Source organism: Elaeis guineensis, chromosome 14 (genome assembly GCF_000442705.2).
Source record: "Elaeis guineensis isolate ETL-2024a chromosome 14, EG11, whole genome shotgun sequence".
Taxonomy (NCBI): domain Eukaryota; kingdom Viridiplantae; phylum Streptophyta; class Magnoliopsida; order Arecales; family Arecaceae; genus Elaeis; species Elaeis guineensis.
Window position 1 is genome coordinate 3,980,744 of NC_026006.2, and position 18,055 is coordinate 3,998,798.

Consider the following 18,055-nt stretch of genomic DNA (forward strand, 5'->3'; position numbering starts at 1 on the left):
GCCCCTTCTTCGATTCACAACTGGAAGGGGAAATTCCTCTTTGTTTACTGCCCGACCCTGGAATTGGGCCTACCCCCTTGGGGGTCTCTGAGGGATTCCGTCCGCCGGGCTCCTGGCCTGGGAGAGGACGACCTTCAGGCCGCCCAGAAGCTCCTGAGTTATCCCGCTCCTTCCCTTCCAAACCTACTGAGGGAGCCGCTTCTCTTCAACATCGGCCTGAGCCCTCAAGATCCAGCAAGTATACATCTTTCCTTTTCTTGTCTTCTTCTTCCCTCTCTTCCTTTCTCTCTCCTTTTTCCTCTTTCCTCTTTCTCTTTTTTCTTTCTTCTTTTTTTTTTTTTTTTTTTTTTTTTGGACTGATTGGTGCTGCTTTTTCCTTCTTCTTTTCTTTTCCCCCTTTTTTTTTTTTTTTTTTTTTTTTAGCAATGGACGCCGAAGCCACACGGATGCTCGCCAAGGCCATGAGAGCCCAGAAAAGGAAGGGCGCGACGACTTCCGGCTCGGCGAAGAGGGCCAGGGTGGAGGAGACGAGCCTGGCCGTGCCCGTCCAGGCGACCCCGACGATCGACATTCCTTCGGATGCCGAGCCAGCGGCCCCCCGGGCTCCCCCAGGGAGCCCACCGACTGGGGTCCCAATTTCGGAGGTTCGCTCCGCGGAGGCGCCTGCCGCGGGGAGGAGGAGAAAATCGGTGGCCCGCAGGCCGAGCAGCCACCGAGCCGCTGTAGACGAGTCCGTCTGCTCCGAGGGGGGATCGGAGAATCCCTTCAACGACAAGGCTCTAATCCGTCGGCTGCTCGATGGTTGCATCCTGTCCGATGTCGTGGAGAGGATCGACCGCGCCGATCCCGAGCAGCGGGCCTGGGACACCTTGGGGTCCTTTCTTGAGGTAAGTGGATTTTTATTTGCACAGTTGCCTCGGTTTTTGTTGTAATTCTCCATCTATCTTTGTAGATCGGGCACCAGCTCTTCGCCTATGTCGAGGCGTCGGGCCGCATGAGAAGGGATCTCCTCCGGGCGGAGGAGCGCTGCCAAGACGAGGTTGTTCGTCTTCAAGCGAAGACGGCCGAGGTGGCCGCCCTCCGGGAGGCCCTGGAGAGAGAGAGACAGGACCGGGAAGAGGAAAGACAAGCCCGGGAGGAGGAGAGACAAGCCCGGGAGGCGGAGAGACGGTGCCTGGAGGAGTCGGTGAGGAAGGCGGAGGTCGAGGTCGCCCAGCTGGCCGAGCAAACTCCGGTTCTGGTCTCGGAGGCCAGGACCCTTGCGGTGGAGGAGTTCAAGGCCTCCGCGGAGATGAGGGAGCTGAACGTCCAGTTCGGCCTGGAGGCATTTACCAAAGGGTTTGAGCTTTGCCGGGAGAAGGTGGCCAGCAGATATCTCGATCTTGGCCTCGAATTCTTGGAGGAGTCCGACGACGAGGCCGGCCCTTCGCCCGCCGCCACAGCAGTTGCACCCCCCGCGCCGAACTCTCCACCCCTCGCTCCCGAGGTCTGAGACCTCCGACCTTGTACCTTTCTTTTGTTATCATGCTTCCTTTTCATTTGTCTTCAAGATCAATTAATAAAGCCGAATTTCTTTTTGTGGATGATTTTTTCCTCCCTCTGCTCCTTCTTTCCGGCCTTTCTTCTTGTAACGAATCGGTCTTTGACGCTTGCCTCTTCCAATGGCAGTGTCTCGCTGAAGCACTCCCCTTGCCCCTAGGGGTCCCGCTGAAGTCAACTATCCAACGGCTAAAAAAGGAGGTCCTCCACCTGACGAAGAAGTTGAAAAAGTCGGAAGGCGAGCTTCGTCAGGCGAAAAAATGCTACTCCGAGGCCGCTACCGAGGCCGCCCACTTCAGGAGTATTCAAGTGAAGGCGATCATGGACTACAGTTGGAGGAAGGCGAGCTTCACAAAAGAGCTCGAAGAATGCACGAAGAGCGCTAGCGACCGAACTTGGGCTCAAGAAGCCAGGATCAGCGCCCTTAAAGTGGAGCTGTCGGCTGCCAAGAGGAGGATCGGCCAGCTGGAAGGGAACTCACCCCGACTCACAGCGCGGGATGAGCAGATATGGTCACAAAAAGTTTCCGACCTCCAGAAGCAGCTTCAAGATGCCGAGATGAGCCACGATGTGCAGCGGGCCAGCTGGCGCCGACAGGTAGAGGAGTTCAAGGGGAGATTCCATCGATCGGCGGACGAGGTGGTTCGCCTCCAGAGGCAGTTGGTTACTAGGGCGCAGCTTGCTAACGCCCAAGATAACGAAGAGCTCCGGGCCCTGAGAGGCACTGTCGAAGGGATTTCCGTCTCCCTTGGGGAGAAGACAGCTGAGCTTCAACAAGTAAAAATCCAGCTGGGGCTTGAGCGGAAGGCCGTCGCGGACGCAGAGGCGGAGTCCGAAGTTTTGCGGAAGTGGCATCGGGAAGCGGAGGCTGAGAGCCGGCGACTTCGTCAGGCGCTCCAGGATATGCTGCAAAAGAAGGAGGAACTAGAGGAGATGGTGGAGACCCTGAGGCAGTCCTGGTCGGGGGATGGAGGTGATCACCCTATGTTAGAGGGAGCAGGACCTCCTTAGAGTTCTTTTGTAGTCACCCCCTTTTTGTAGCTGCCCCCCATTTCTTTTCTTGTCGCTTTGTCCCTCTTTTTCTGGCCGTCCTGGCCCTGTAGTACATATATCAAAAATGAGAAAAAGGTATTTTGTGTTACCTTGTCCGTGCGTAGCATCAATGTTGTCGTTCGCTGACCCTTTCTCGTTGTTTGGCTTGTTTGGCTTAGAGGTCGTCGTGGGAGAGGGCTCTTCCCTTCCACCCGATCTCACCATGTGGCCGAGTCTCGTCACCATTTTTAACCCTTGCTGGCGAAGTGGCGGATGGAGCCCGGCTTTCTTAGGAGCCCGGGCGAAGCCTTTCTTGGGGCGGAACCCGGCTCCCGTAGGAGTCCGGATGGAGTTTTACCTTGGCGGCGGAACCCGACTCCCGTAGGAGTCCGGATGAAGCTTTACCTTGGCGGTGGAACCCGACTCCCGTAGGAGTCCGGGTGAAGCTTTCCTGGCGGCGGAACCCGGCTCCCGTAGGAGTCCGGGTGAAGCTTTACCTGGCGGCGGAACCCGGCTCCCGTAGGAGTCCGGGTGAAGCTTTACCTTGGCGGCGGAACCCGGCTCCCGTAGGAGTCCGGGTGAAGCTTTACCTGGCGGCGGAACCCGGCTCCCGTAGGAGTCCGGGTGAAGCTTTACCTTGGCGGCGGAACCCGGCTCCCGTAGGAGTCCGGGTGAAGCTTTCCCTTGGCGGCGGAACCCGGCTCCCGTAGGAGTCCGGGTGAAGCTTTCCTGGCGGCAGAACCCGGCTCCCGTAGGAGTCCGGGTGAAGCTTTACCTGGCGGCGGAACCCGGCTCCCGTAGGAGTCCGGGTGAAGCTTTACCTTGGTGGCGGAACCCGGCTCCCGTAGGAGTCCGGGTCTTCCATTTTGCTTGAGCCGGTGGCGAGGTTCTCGTCATCAGCCTGGCTTGTGGGGGCACGTTAGGGCGCTGTAAGGCCTCTCCCCCCTCCGATCCAAAAGAACCGGGCCTTCAACTTTGCTCATGTCAGAACGAGGTTCTCCTCCTGTTCCTGACATGGCTATGGGGGCACATTAGGGCGTTGCAAGGCCTCTCCCCCCATCCGGTCTAAAAGAACCGGGCCTTCGACTTTGCTCAAGTTAGGGCGAGGTTTTCCTCCTGTCCCTAACAGGGCTGTGGGGGCACATTAGGGCGTTGTAAGGCCTCTCCCCCCATCTGGTCTAAAAGAACCGGGCCTTTGACTTTGCTCAAGTTAGGGCGAGGTTTTCCTCCTGTCCCTAACAGGGCTGTGGGGGCACATTAGGGCGTTGTAAGGCCTCTCCCCCCATCCGGTCTAAAAGAACTGGGCCTTTGACTTTGCTCAAGTTAGGGCGAGGTTTTCCTCCTGTCCCTAACAGGGCTGTGGGGGCACATTAGGGCGTTGTAAGGCCTCTCCCCCCATCCGGTCTAAAAGAACCGGGCCTTTGACTTTGCTCATGTCAGGACGAGGTTCTCCTCCTGTTCTTGACACGGCCGTTGTTTTTTGGAGAGGTCATATCCAGTCATAATACATCCGCGATAAGCAGGAGGAGTGCGTTAGCTAAAAAGAAAAGTAGATTCAAAACGAAACAGTAGGCAATACATTTACAGTTCTCCCGCTCCTCCTTGAGGCCCTCCGGTGATGGAGTCGATGGTCCCGATAGGAGGCCGGTCCCCGGGCTGCTCCTCCCTCTTCTGCGGTTCGGGCGGTGGGAGGGCTCTTGGCCGGTCTCCTCTACCCTCAGGCCTGCGGCGGATGAATCTGTCGAGCCGACCTCGTCGGATGAGCTCCTCGATCTCGTCCTGGAGCTGGATGCACTCTTCGGTGTCGTGGCCGTGGTCGCGGTGGTAGAGGCAGAACTTGTTGGGGTTGCGCTTTTTGGGGTGCGTGCGCATCCTCTCCGGCCTAGGGATCAGCTCCCTGACCTCCATCAGTACCTGGGCCTTCGAGGCGTTGAGGGGGGCGTAGCTGCGGAACTTCTCTGGCGGAGAACCCCGCCGAAACCTGTTGTCCGGGCTTCTCTGCCTGCGTGCCCGGGGTGGAGTATGGGCGCGCTTGTGCCCGGGAGGGGATCGGGAGCGAGGCCGGGCTTCCCTTGGCCTCTTCTCAACTGCGGGCTTGCCAGAATCTCCCACCCGGCGCTCCCTTGCAGTCTCTTCATCCTTCATTTTGAAAGCCTCTTCCGCTCGGGCGTATCCTTCAGCCCGAGCCAGCAGATCAGCAAAATCCCTGGGGTACTTCTTCTCCAGGGAGTACAAGAGATCATTCTTCTGAAGGCCACCTTTCAGGGCGGCCATGGCAACCGACTGGTCCAAGTTCCGGACCTCCAACGCCGCGATGTTGAAGCAGTTGATGTAGGCCCGTATGGACTCCCCTTCCCTCTGCTTGATGTTGATGAGGGACTCCGAACCTTTTCGGGGACGTCGGCTGCTGACAAAATGGGCCACGAATTGGTGGCTCATTTGGTCGAAGGAGAAGATGGTACCCGGCTTCAGTGCCGAGTACCAGTTTCTTGCCGCTCCCTTCAAAGTAGACGGGAAAGCCCGGCACAAGATGGCGTCGGGGGCACCATGAAGCAACATCATCGTTCGGAAGGCCTCCAGGTGGTCCACCGGGTCCGACGTCCCGTCGTAGCTTTCAAATTGGGGGAGCTTGAAATTCAGCGGGATCGGTTCCTGCATAATCATTTGGGAGAAGGGAGGGTCAGTGCAGATATCCTCACCGTAAGTGGGAGGCGCATGGCGGAGTTCTTCGATCCGCCGGTTCATCTCCTGGAGCCTCCGGTCCAGGAAATCCTCTCAACTTCGAGTCTCGAGGGTCCTTTGGCAGAACGGGGGCAGGGATCTCCCAGGGGTGGAGTCGTGGTCCGACTGAGGGCTCTCCACCCTTGGATTCGCCTTCTCGGGAAGGACGGGGCGGCTAGCCCAAGTGGCCCGCCCCACCGCCGGGTTCTGGCATTCCGGAGATGCCCCTTCCGGATGCGCTGACGCCTGCGGCGGCTGCTGCTGCATCGCCTGTACGGCCTCGACGAGGCCCTTGACCTGCTGCGCCAGCAAGTCAAACCGCTCCGCGCCGACCGCCGTCGCCGGAGGGGGAGGAGGAGCTGGCTGAGAAACGGGAGGGGAGGCCGGAGCCTGAGATCTGGCCGCGGAGGCCGTGGACCGCCGGGTGGACGCCCTGCGTGGAGGCATCGGGTGTCGATCTCGTAGGGGAGGATTAGGAGTAGATGACGGAGAGATGGCCGGAGGTGGCTCCGTTGAACGCTCCTTCAAGAACAAGGGTGCTGCGAAGGTTCGCGGCCCCTTCCTCTAGCGCCAATCCTGTTGGTGCAAAAATCCGCCTGCGCCGGAGAAGCTGGAGTTGAGGAAGCCGCGGTCGCCGCCGGGACCTGCAAGGGATCTAAACCGGAGGTGGGGTTGCTCCGGCAAGACCCTCCGACGCTCAAGTCAGTTCTCTGCCTCAACAAGAATGGAGTGCTCGAACGGAAAATTTAGCAGAGTTTTGAGATAAGAAAAATGAGCTTAAAAAATAACGTATCTGAGTCCCCCCTTTTATAGGCGGGGGAGGCAACGGACTGATGGCGACGTGTGTAACTGCCTGGTAGTGGGCCGCCCATAGTCAGGAGAATTGATTGCGAAAGATAATGGAGCAGACACATGGGTATCACCTCGACTTGCCATGTGGAATCCGTTATGAGGGGTGGAGCAGCGTCCGTCGTCAGGAGAATCGCATGGTATCCGTCGCAGGAGGTGGAGCGGGTTCGTGGCCGTTACTGTGGCCTGCCAGGGGGATAATGGAGCTGTGCGGAGTCTGCCACAGGAAGTGGAGCAGGGCGGCTATGGCTGCTGCGGCTTGTCAGGGAATGATGATACTGCGTGGAGTCCGCCACAGGAGCCGGAGCAAGGTCGCGGCCGTTTTGAGGGCCTGTCAGGGGGCGTGGATCTGTCGATTGAAGCTCGGCAATGGTCGGAGCCGTCGTGAGCGGAGGTCGGCTCCCGTAGGAGTCCGGGCGGAGCAGCGCTTGCTGATGGCGGTGGAGCCCGGCTCCCGTAGGAGTTCGGGCGGAGCTGCGCTGATGGCGGTGGAGCCCGGCTCCCGTAGGAGTCCGGGCAGAGCTGCACTTGCTGATGGCGGTGGAGCCCGGCTCCCGTAGGAGTCCGGGCGGAGCTGTGCTGATGTCGTCGGTGGAGCCCGGCTCCCGTAGGAGTCCGGGCGGAGTCGCGTTTGCTGATGGCGGTGGAGCCCGGCTCCCGTAGGAGTCCGGGCGGAGCTGCACTTGCTGATGTCGTCGGTGGAGCCCGGCTCCCGTAGGAGTCCGGGCGGAGCTGCGCTGCAAACAAAGTCAAGGGTGAAGTCCGGCTCTCGTAGGAGTCCGGACTGAGCTTACCAGCAATTGATATTGAGAGCGGAGCCCGGCTCCCGTAGGAGTCCGGGTGGAGCTGTTTTGATGTCGGCGGCGGAGCCCGGCTCCCGTAGGAGTTCGGGCGGAGCAGCGCTTGCTGATGGCGGTGGAGCCCGGCTCCCGTAGGAGTCCGGGCGGAGCTGCACTTGCTGATGTCGTCGGTGGAGCCCGGCTCCCGTAGGAGTCCGGGCGGAGCTGCGCTGCAAACAAAGTCAAGGGTGAAGTCCGGCTCTCGTAGGAGTCCGGACTGAGCTTACCAGCAATTGATATTGAGAGCGGAGCCCGGCTCCCGTAGGAGTCCGGGCGGAGCTGTTTTGATGTCGGCGGCGGAGCCCGGCTCCCGTAGGAGTCCGGGCGGAGCAGCGCTTGCTGATGGCGGTGGAGCCCGGCTCCCATAGGAGTCCGGGCGGAGCAGCGCTTGCTGATGGCGGTGGAGCCCGGCTCCCGTAGGAGTCTGGGCGGAGCTGCACTTGCTGATGGCGGTGGAGCCCGGCTCCCGTAGGAGCCCGGGCGGAGCTGCGCTGCAAACAAAGTCAAGGGTGAAGTCCGGCTCTGATAGGAGTCCGGATTGAGCTTACCAGCGATTGATATTGAGGGCGGAGCCCGGCTCCCGTAGGAGTCCGGGCGGAGCTGTTTTGATGTTGGCGGCGGAGCCCGGCTCCCATAGGAGTCCGGGCGGAGCTGCACTTGCTGATGGCGGTGGAGCCCGGCTCCCGTAGGAGTCCGGGCGGAGTCGCGTTTGCTGATGGCGGTTCCGCCGTGGGTTCCGGCTGTGGGTATTTTATACCCAACACTCATGAAGAACTCTCTCCATAAGCATGCAAGGCATCTCATCACGATATCAATGCATTGCAGCGGAAATAAATTTAAATAATTATTATTCAACTTTAATTCAAGTAATTAAATCAAATGTCTTATATCCAATAAAATTTTTGCTAAGACAATAGATCTAAGTTCAATGAAGTTAACAATGCTAAATCTCGCCTCTAAAAGCTCTGTCCCAATATTTCGTCCCACGCTCGAAATTAATTGTCTGAATCTGAAAAATAGAAAGAAAGGTAATGAGCTAGACAGCCCAGTAAGTAACAAATATCTCTACCAGATATTTCCGATATTATATAATGCTGCAAATAAACATAAAAATATATTTCATGCTGATTTAATGCAAATCCAATATTTACAAATATTCACATATAATAAATCCGATTCGATTCAAAACACTCGAAACTCAACAGCCTCGACTATGACCAACGTTTAACCCCCATTGGCGGGGTCCACATAATACCAGCGCACAATCCCCACTGGCAGGGTCCAGAAATACCAGCGTACAACCCCCACTGGCAGGGTCCACAAATACCAGCGCACAACCCCCACTGGCAGGGTCCATAAAGTACCAACGTATAATCCCCATTGGCGGGGCCCACTGAAACATAGTTAGGCTGAGAGCATAAATCCGATCTATATCAAAATACTTAGTACCACAATATATATCATAATCTTTCACTAAACATGTGCATAAATCGATATACCATAACATTTCAAAAGCACTTTTCTTTCAAAACATAATTTCATAAATCATGCATAATTTTAGAGAATAATTATTTATTTTCAGAATAAATATGAAATATCTCGAGAAGATGATTCATTACTTACCTTTTACGGAGCACTGAATGAATAGATCGACTAACTTCTAGGAGATTCTTCGTGCCTATTATTCAAAATTATATTTTTACATTAATTTTAATTCAAAATTAAATCTAACAAATCCCAAAATTAAAATCTCGCTTAAAATCAGACTTGTCTCTAAACTCGATCAGAATCATCAGATGAAGCCTTCCCCTACGCTAACCCTAGAGGAATAACTTTAGAGAGAGAGGAATTCATCAAGAGAGAGAAACAAGTTAGAGAGAGAAAATTTTAGAGAGAGAAAGTAGAGAGAGAAAGTCCAATTCCAGAGAGAGAAAGTCAGGGTTCAGACAGAAAGAAGAGAGAGAAGAGAGAAACTCTCTCTCTCATCAATTTTAATTTTTTATTTATTTATTTATTTATTTATTTGTTCATACATATATATATATATAAATATATATATATATATATATTTATTATTATTTTTCTTTTCTTTTCTTTTCTTTTCTTTTTCTTCTTTTCTTTTTCTTTTTTTTTTTTTCTTTCCTTTTCTTTTTTTTTTTCTCTTTTTCCTTCTTTCTCTTTTCTTTTTCTTCTTTTTCTTTTTCTTCTTTTTCTTTTTCTTTTCTTTTTCTTCTTCTTCTTCTTCTTTTTCCTTGGTTCCTTCCAGGCCGAACAGGGGACGGTGGGGGTTCTCCGGCCTTGACCGGCCATTCAGGCCACAGCCGCCGCGGCGGAGGCCGACGGCCGACGGGAATCACTCCCCCGATCACGGAGGGGCGGGGCCGGCGATCAATTCCGATCGCCGGCGCCGAAAAATTCAAGAAAAATAGATCAAAAACAGAGTCTTTTTCCCTGACCAAAAATCGGCGACTTTCGTCGCCGGCAGCCGCGCACAAATGCACGGGGAGGAAGGAGAAGAAAGAGGGAAAGAAGAAGGAGACTCACCTCAGCCTCCGGAGACCTCGTCGGCGGCGATCACGGCGAGAAATCAAAACGGTGACCGCAGCTTTATTTCGGGAAAATCAGAGGGAAGGAGAGGGAGAAGAGGCCGATGATCGGTCTCAAGGGGAAGGGGTCTTCTAATAGAGCACCCTAGGACTCCGAGGGGTCCTAGGAGTCCTAATTTCCATAGGTTTCGCCGGAGAAGAAGACTCCTACCGGGAGTCTTCTTCTCGGTTGCTCTGTTTTTTTTTTTTTTTTTTTTTGGACTATAACATTCTTCACCCCTAAAAAGAAATTTCGTCCTCGAAATTTTTCATACCTGTCACCATTGTATTGGAAGCCTGTGGATTCTGTTGAGTAAGCGCATAAACTCTTTCCTGGGTTTTAAAAATCTATCCGCCACCCTTATGTTGTCCCTCATGAGTTCTTTGGCCAACTTGATTTTCAGTATTTAGCGGACAGCTAGCAATTTTATGATTCTTCTGACCATATTTGAAACAAGCACCGGTACTCCAATAGCAATCATTTTCTGCATGATTTTTTGCCACATCTGGAGCACGGCTCACCATCAATCTGTCGAGTCTTATTGTCTACTGCTCTCTGAACTTTTGATGTTTTTATTATTATGATGCTCATACTTTAACGTCCCAATATTCCTAATGTTTACCCATCTATACTCATACTGTGTCAAATTCTATGTGTCATAATTTATCCACTTATGCTCTGATACCATATTAATTGTCACGCCCCCGACCCGAGATTTGTGAATCGAGGGTCGCAGCAACCGCCGCATACTCATGAAGAACTTTCTCCATAAGCATGCAAGGCATCTCATCACGATATCAATGCATTGCAGCGGAAATAAATTTAAATAATTATTATTCAACTTTAATTCAAGTAATTAAATCAAATGTCTTACATCCAATAAAATTTTTGCTAAGACAATAGATCTAAGTTCAATGAAGTTAACAATGCTAAATCTCGCCTCTAAAAGCTCTGTCCCAATATTTCGTCCCACGCTCGAAATTAATTGTCTGAATCTGAAAAATAGAAAGAAAGGTAATGAGCTAGACAGCCCAGTAAGTAACAAATATCTCTACCAGATATTTTCGATATTATATAATGCTGCAAATAAACATAAAAATATATTTCATGCTGATTTAATGCAAATCCAATATTTTCAAATATTCACATATAATAAATCCGATTCGAATCAAAACACTCGAAACTCAACAGCCTCGACTATGACCAATGTTTAACCCCCATTGGCGGGATCCACATAATACCAGCGCACAACCCCCACTGGCAGGGTCCAGAAATACCAGCGCACAACCCCCACTGGCAGGGTCCACAAATACCAGCGCACAACCCCCACTAGCAGGGTCCACAAAGTACCAACGTATAATCCCCATTGGCGGGGCCCACTGAAACATAGTTAGGCTGAGAGCATAAATCCGATCTATATCAAAATACTTAGTACCACAATATATATCATAATCTTTCACTAAACATATGCATAAATCGATATACCATAACATTTCAAAAGTACTTTTCTTTCAAAACATAATTTCATAAATCATGCATAATTTCAGAGAATAATTATTTATTTTCAGAATAAATATGAAATATCTCGAGAAGATGATTCATTACTTACCTTTTACGGAGCACTGAACGAATAGATCGACTAACTTCTAGGAGATTCTTCCGTGCCTATTATTCAAAATTATATTTTTACATTAATTTTAATTCAAAATTAAATCTAACAAATCCCAAAATTAAAATCTCGCTTAAAATCAGACTTGTCTCTAAACTCGATCAGAATCATCAGATGAAGCCTTCCCCTACGCTAACCCTAGAGGAATAACTTTAGAGAGAGAGGAATTCATCAAGAGAGAGAAACAAGCTAGAGAGAGAAAATTCTAGAGAGAGAAAGTAGAGAGAGAAAGTCCAATTCCAGAGAGAGAAAGTCAGGGTTCAGACAGAAAGAAGAGAGAGAAACTCTCTCTCTCATCAATTTCAATTTTTTATTTATTTATTTATTTATTTATTTATTTATTTGTTCATACATATATATATATATATATATTTATTTATTTATTATTATTATTTTTTCTTTTCTTTTCTTTTCTTTTTCTTCTTTTCTTTTTCTTTTTTTTTTTTTTTTCTTTCCTTTTCTTTTTTTTTCTCTTTTTCCTTCTTTCTCTTTTCTTTTTCTTCTTTTTCTTTTTCTTCTTTTTCTTTTCTTTTTCTTCTTCTTCTTCTTCTTCTTTTTCCTTGGTTCCTTCCAGGCCGAACAGGGGACAGTGGGGGTTCTCCGGCCTTGACCGGCCGTTCGGGCCACGGCCGCCGCGGCGGAGGCCGACGGCCGACGGGAATCACTCCCCCGGTCACGGAGGGGCGGGGCCGGCGATCAATTTCGATCGCCGGTGCTGGAAAATTCAAGGAAAATAGATAAAAAATAGAGTCTTTTTTCCTGACCAGAAATCGGCGACTTTCGTCGCCGGCAGCCGCGCACAAATGCACGGGGAGGAAGGAGAAGAAAGAGGGAAAGAAGAAGGAGACTCACCTCAGCCTCCGGAGACCTCGTCGGCGGCGATCACGGCGAGAAATCAAAATGGTGACCACAGCTTTATTTCGGGAAAATCAGAGGGAAGGAGAGGGAGAAGAGGCCGATGATCGGTCTCAAGGGGAAGGGGTCTTCTTATAGAGCACCCTAGGACTCCGAGGGGTCCCAGGAGTCCTAATTTCCATGGGTTTCGCCGGAGAAGAAGACTCCTACCGGGAGTCTTCTTCCCGATTGCTCTATTTTTTTTTTTTTTTTTTTTTTTTTTGGGCTATAACAGCTCTACTTCATGACCTGGGGGAGTGGCCTGCTCCTGCCCCTCTCTAATCTTCTTCTTCCCAATGCTATTCCTTGCTAGCACTGGGCATTTTCCTCCTCTCCACCACCTCGCCGGAGCTGTAGGGTTATGATATCGCAGCAAAAGGATGATGTTCCAAAATTTTTTCTTAATGAATGCCATGACAACCGAACCTTAGAATCTAGAAACCTCTTAACAAACTCAATCAAAGCAAAATTTAAATAATTTGTTCAAAAGCATATGTGTGTTGGTCGATCAATTTTTATGAGGCACTCAAGTATTTGCTCTTCAACGATGATTTATATAGGACTTGATCAAAGACACTTTTTCAAGAAATCTTTGTTGGTGAATTTATCCTCCAAGAATTCCTTTAGGCTCTTTAGAATCAAATCCTCATCAAGGATCTCCCAGAACACTCTTCCTTTTAGCTTAATTCTCCCTTGCCTCTCTCCAATCCTTTTCCTGTTCTCTTCCTTATACTTATCTTAAAAGCATTTGACTTGTCTTAACTAGCAATGACTTATCTTAATAAATGAAAGAATAGAATTGATTTGGATTGAATTGATTTGGACTCTCGGATGAATCCTATTTATAGATAGAGAGAAGGGTCATTTAGATCAATGCATTCCAAATTTATGCACCCCAAAATCTAAATCCTTAGCATTCAGATAAGTTCCTGTGCCGAGCCTTCCCATCCACCTTGAAGGGCGCGGCGAGAAACTGGTACTCGGTGCTGAAGTCGGGTATCATTTTTTTCTTTGATCAGATGAGCCACCAGTTTGTGGCTCATTTCGTTAGCAGCCAACGTCCCCGGAAGGGTTCGGAGTCCCTCATCAACATCATGTAGAGGGAGGGGGAGTCCATTCGGGCCTACATCAACCGTTTCAATGTCGCCGTGCTGGAGGTCCGAAACTTGGACCAGTCGGTAGCGATGGCCACTCTGAAGGGCGGCCTTCAGAAGAACGACCTTTTGTTCTCCCTGGAAAAGAAGTACCCCAGAGATTTTGCTGATCTATTGGCCCGAGCCGAAGGGTACGCTCGAGCTGAAGAAGCCTTCAAAATGAAGGATGAAGAGGCTATGAGAGAGCGACAGGCGGGAGACTCGAGTAAGCCCGCAGTCGAAAAAGGGTTGAGAGAAGCTCGGCCACATTCTCGAACTCCTCCCGGGCACAAGCATGTCCAGACTCCTCCCCGGGTATGCAGACAGGGAAGCCCGGATCGCCAGGCTCGGCGGGGTTCTCCCCTAGGAAGATTCTGCAACTATGCCCCCCTCAATGCATCGAAAACCCAGGTGCTGATGGAGGTTAGAGAGCAGCTCCCTAGGCCAGAGAGGATGCGCACGCACCTCGAAAAGCACAATCCAAACAAGTTCTGCCTCTACCATCGTGACCATGGCCACGACATGGAGGAATGCATCCAGCTCCAAGATGAGATCGAGGAGCTCATCCGACGAGGTTGGCTCGATGGATTCATTCGACGCCGGCCTGAGGGTAGAGAAGATCGGTCAAGGGTCCTACCGCAGCCTGGGCCACCAAGGAGGGAAGAGCAGCCCGAAGATCAGCCTCCAATCGGGATCATCAATTCCATCTCTGGAGGACCTCGACAGGGAGCAGACCTTCCACAGCGCTAGGATTAGAAAACTTGTAAATGTATAACGAACGACTCTATTTTAAATCAAGATTCCTTTCAGATCTACACATCTTTTCCTTTTTGGCACGGACTTGCAACGACAGGGGATGACCCCCTCGGGCAACAAAAACAAACCCTAATGTGGGCAAAGTCGAAGACCCGATTCTCCTTAGATCGGATGGGGGGAGAGGCCCTGCAACACCCAAATGTGCCCCCACAGCCATGTTAGGGACAGGAAGAAAATCTCGCCCTAACATGAGCAAAGTCGAAGGCCCGGTTCTCCTTAGATCGGATGGGGGAGAGGCCCTGCAACGCCCACATGTGCCCCCACAGCCATGTTAGGGACAGGAAGAAAACCTCGCCCTAACATGAGCAAAGTCGAAGGCCCGGTTCCTCTTAGACCAGATGGGGGGAGAGGCTAAACAGTGCCCACATGCGCCCCTACAGCCATATTAGGGACAGGAGGAGAACCTCGCCCTGACATGAGCAAAGCCGAAGGCCCGGTTCTTCTTAGATCGGATGGGGGGAGAGGCCCTGCAACGCCCACATGTACCCCCACAGCCATGTTAGGGACAGGAGGAGAATCTCATCCTAACATGAGCAAAGTCAAAGGCCCGATTACACTCAGACCGGGTGGGAGGAGAGGCCATACAGCGCCCATATGTGCCCCCACAGCTTCGTTAGGAATAGAAGGAGAACCTCATCCTAACCTGAGCTGAAACTGACCACATCGAAAATAGGGGAAGAACCTCGTTGCGACGCCGACTAAGGTCCGACCGTTCGAGACCCGACAAGAAAAAGAAAACTTTCGCAACGACCCCTCTACGCCACCGCGACCCCCTACCCCAATGAAAAATGAAGGCCGAACTACATTAAAAGCACAAAGGACCTCATCTCTATGAAGAGGAAGGAAGAGAAAGTAAGATCTACGGTCGCAAATGAAAGGCAAACTGACACGGCGATAACCAGGAACCTCCAAGCGACGTCGACGCCGAACCAGAAACTCGACAATGACGACCTAATACACAGATGAACAAGGAATCCTCGAACAACATCGACATCACGTGGGACAAAAATGAAAGAAGTCCGGCACACGATAGTTCAACATGACATATGGGTAAGATAGCAAAGACCTTTTCATTTCATTAGCAAAACATGCGTTACAGAGCCTGGAAGCCCGAAGAAAAAAAAAATAACAAAAACAACAACGACAGCGACAACGACGATGACAAACAGACAAGCGACAAAAGAAGACACTTAGAGGAACAAAGGACAAAAGAGCCCTAAGGGGGCCCAGCTTCCTCCGATCTCGAACTTTCAACTTCGACCCTCGTCAGGGAGCGCCTTAAACTTTCAACTTTTGCTTCCAATTCCTTCTCTCTCATTAGTATCTCCATGTATCTTCGATGAAATCGCTGGCTTTCATTCTCTGCCTCTCGATGCCTTTTTCTCAGAACCTCGGATTCTGCCTCCGTGTCCTTAACGGCCTGCTGCTCGCATACCAACTGGATCTTCAATTGCTACAGCTCGGTCTTTCCCTCCCCAAGGGTGACAGATAGCTGTTCTACGGTTCTTCTCAGGGATTGGAGTTCGCTGGAATCTGGAGCGGGAGCAAGCTGAGCTCCCTCAACCAGTTGCCTTTGAAGGCGGGCAACCTCATCGGTTGACATCCTGAGCTTCCTCCTATATTCATCCACCTGCTTACACCAGCCGGCCCGGTACGCGTCATAGCTCGCCTCGGCATCCTAGAGCTGCTGCTGAAGGTCGGAGACTTTCTTCGACCACTCCCGATCTCTGTCAGCCCGAGTAGGAAGCCAGGATGAGCTTCCTTCCAGCTGGCTAATCCTCTCCCGTGCAGCCGACAGCTCCACTCTGAGGGAACTGATCTTGGCAGCTTGGGTCCAAGATCGATCACTGGCGCGCTTCTTGTGTTCCTCAAGCTCCTTCTCGAAGTTCGCTTTCCTCTGACTGTACTCCATGATCCCCTTCAAGTGGAGGTTTTGAAAGTGGGTGGCCTCCGCGGTGGCTTCAGAGTGGCTCTCCCTCAACCTGTGAAGTTCGCCATCCATCTTCTTTGACCTCTTTGTCAAATGATGAACTTCCTTCTTCAGACATTGGATCATGGACTTCAGTGGAATTTCCTGTGGCAGGGGAAGCACTTCGGCAGGACACTGCCATCGGGAGACAAAAGCATCAAGGTGCATCTCATTGCAAAAAAAAAAAAAAAAAGGAAAGAAAATGAGAGGGGGGGGAGCAAAGTGGAGAAGCCCTCCAAAAGGAGAAACTCGATTTTATTGAATAAATATTTCTTAAGGACAAGAGGGAAAAGAAAAAAAATTGCAATAAAGGAAAAATACAAGGTCAGAGGTCTCAGACCTCTGAAGTAGGGGCTGGGGAGCTCGATGTCCCCAGAAGACGAGCTGTGGTGGCGGTAGCAGTGGTAGAGGGACCGGCTTTATCTTCAGATGCCTCGCCTAAGAAGCTGAGGTCGAGCTTAAGAAATCTCTGAACCACTTTCTCCTGGCAGAGCTCGAATCCTTTAATGAAGGCCTCTTGGCAGAACTTGACGTTCAGATCCCTCATCTCTGCAGAGGCCTTGAACTCCTCCACCGTCAGAATCCTGGCCTCCGAGACCAGGACCGGGATCTGCTCCACCAAATTGGCGACCTCGGCCTCCGCCTTCCTCGTCGTCTCCTCCGAGGTCTGCTTCTCTTTCTCCAGGGCCTGCTTCTCTTTCTCCAGGGCCTCTTGGAGGTTGGCTACCTCAGCAACCTTTTCTTGGAGGCGGGCGACTTTGGTCCGATGACGCTCCTCCGCCTGGATGGCATCCCTTCTCGCCCGATTTGTCGCCTCGATGTTGGTGAGGAGCTGGTGCCCGATCTGCAAGGGCGGCTAGGAGGTCAGAATGAAGGTCGAGAAGCTAATTAAGCGAAGGAGCGAGGAGGGGATGGAAGGTGAATCTGCTTATCTCGAGAAAGGACCCAAGGGAGTCCAAAACCCGCTGTTCAGGATCGGCACGATCAATCCTCTGGACGACCTCGGGCAGGATGCAGCCGTCAATCAGCCACTTTATCAAGTCCCTATCATTGAAGGGATTCTCCCCCGGCTCTTCTTCAGAACCGTGGGACTCTTCGATGGCGGTCCGGCAGCTACTCGCCCTATGGGCCATCGACTTTCTTCTCCTCCCCCTCTTGACCCCGAATGCCTCCGCAGAATGGACCCCCGGATCGGGAACCTCAGTGGGGGGACTCCTGGAAGAAGCCCGAGGAGCCGGAGGTTCGGCATCTGAAGGAACTTTGACTGCGAAGGCCGCCTGGGCAGGCACGGCCGAGCTCGTCTCCTCCGTTCTAGCCTTCTTCGCCGATCCGGAGGTCGTGGTGCCTTTTCTTTTGTGGGCCTTGAGACCCCTGACGAGCATCCGTGCTGCTTCGGCGTCCATCCCCCAAAAAAAAAAAAAAAGAGAAAAGAAAAGATGGGATACTCGCAGGATCCAGGGGGCTCAGGTCGATGTTGAACAAAAACTGCTCCTTCAGAAGGTTGGGAAGGGAAGGAGCCGAATAACCAAGAAGCCTCCGGGTGGCCTGAAGGTCGTCCTCCCCCAGGCTAGGAGCCCGACGGACAGAGTCCCTTAGGGAGCCCCAAGGGGGTAATCCCAGCCTCAAGGTCGAGCAATGGGCGAAGAGGTACTTCCCCTTTCAGTTATGGATGGAAGAGGGAGCACCTTTCAGCAACCCCTTCTTGCCAAATTGGGGGGAGAAATACCACCAGTCCTTTACCGAGGGGTGATGCTTGAAGGTGTAAAAGTGCCTAAACAAAGAAAGAGATGGCTGAACTTCGACTACATGGCAAAGGGAGAGGAACCCTATCAAAAACCTAAAGGAATTCGGTGCTACTGAAGCTAAAGAAATATCTAAGAAATGGAAGGGGCGACAACGAAAGGCGGAAGCGGAAGCCGGAGTCCGGTACAGAAGGCCTCCTGATACAGGCAGAAATGACCAGGCGGAGGGGTGCTAGCCCGGTCGGAGGGACCAGGAAGCTCCAGAT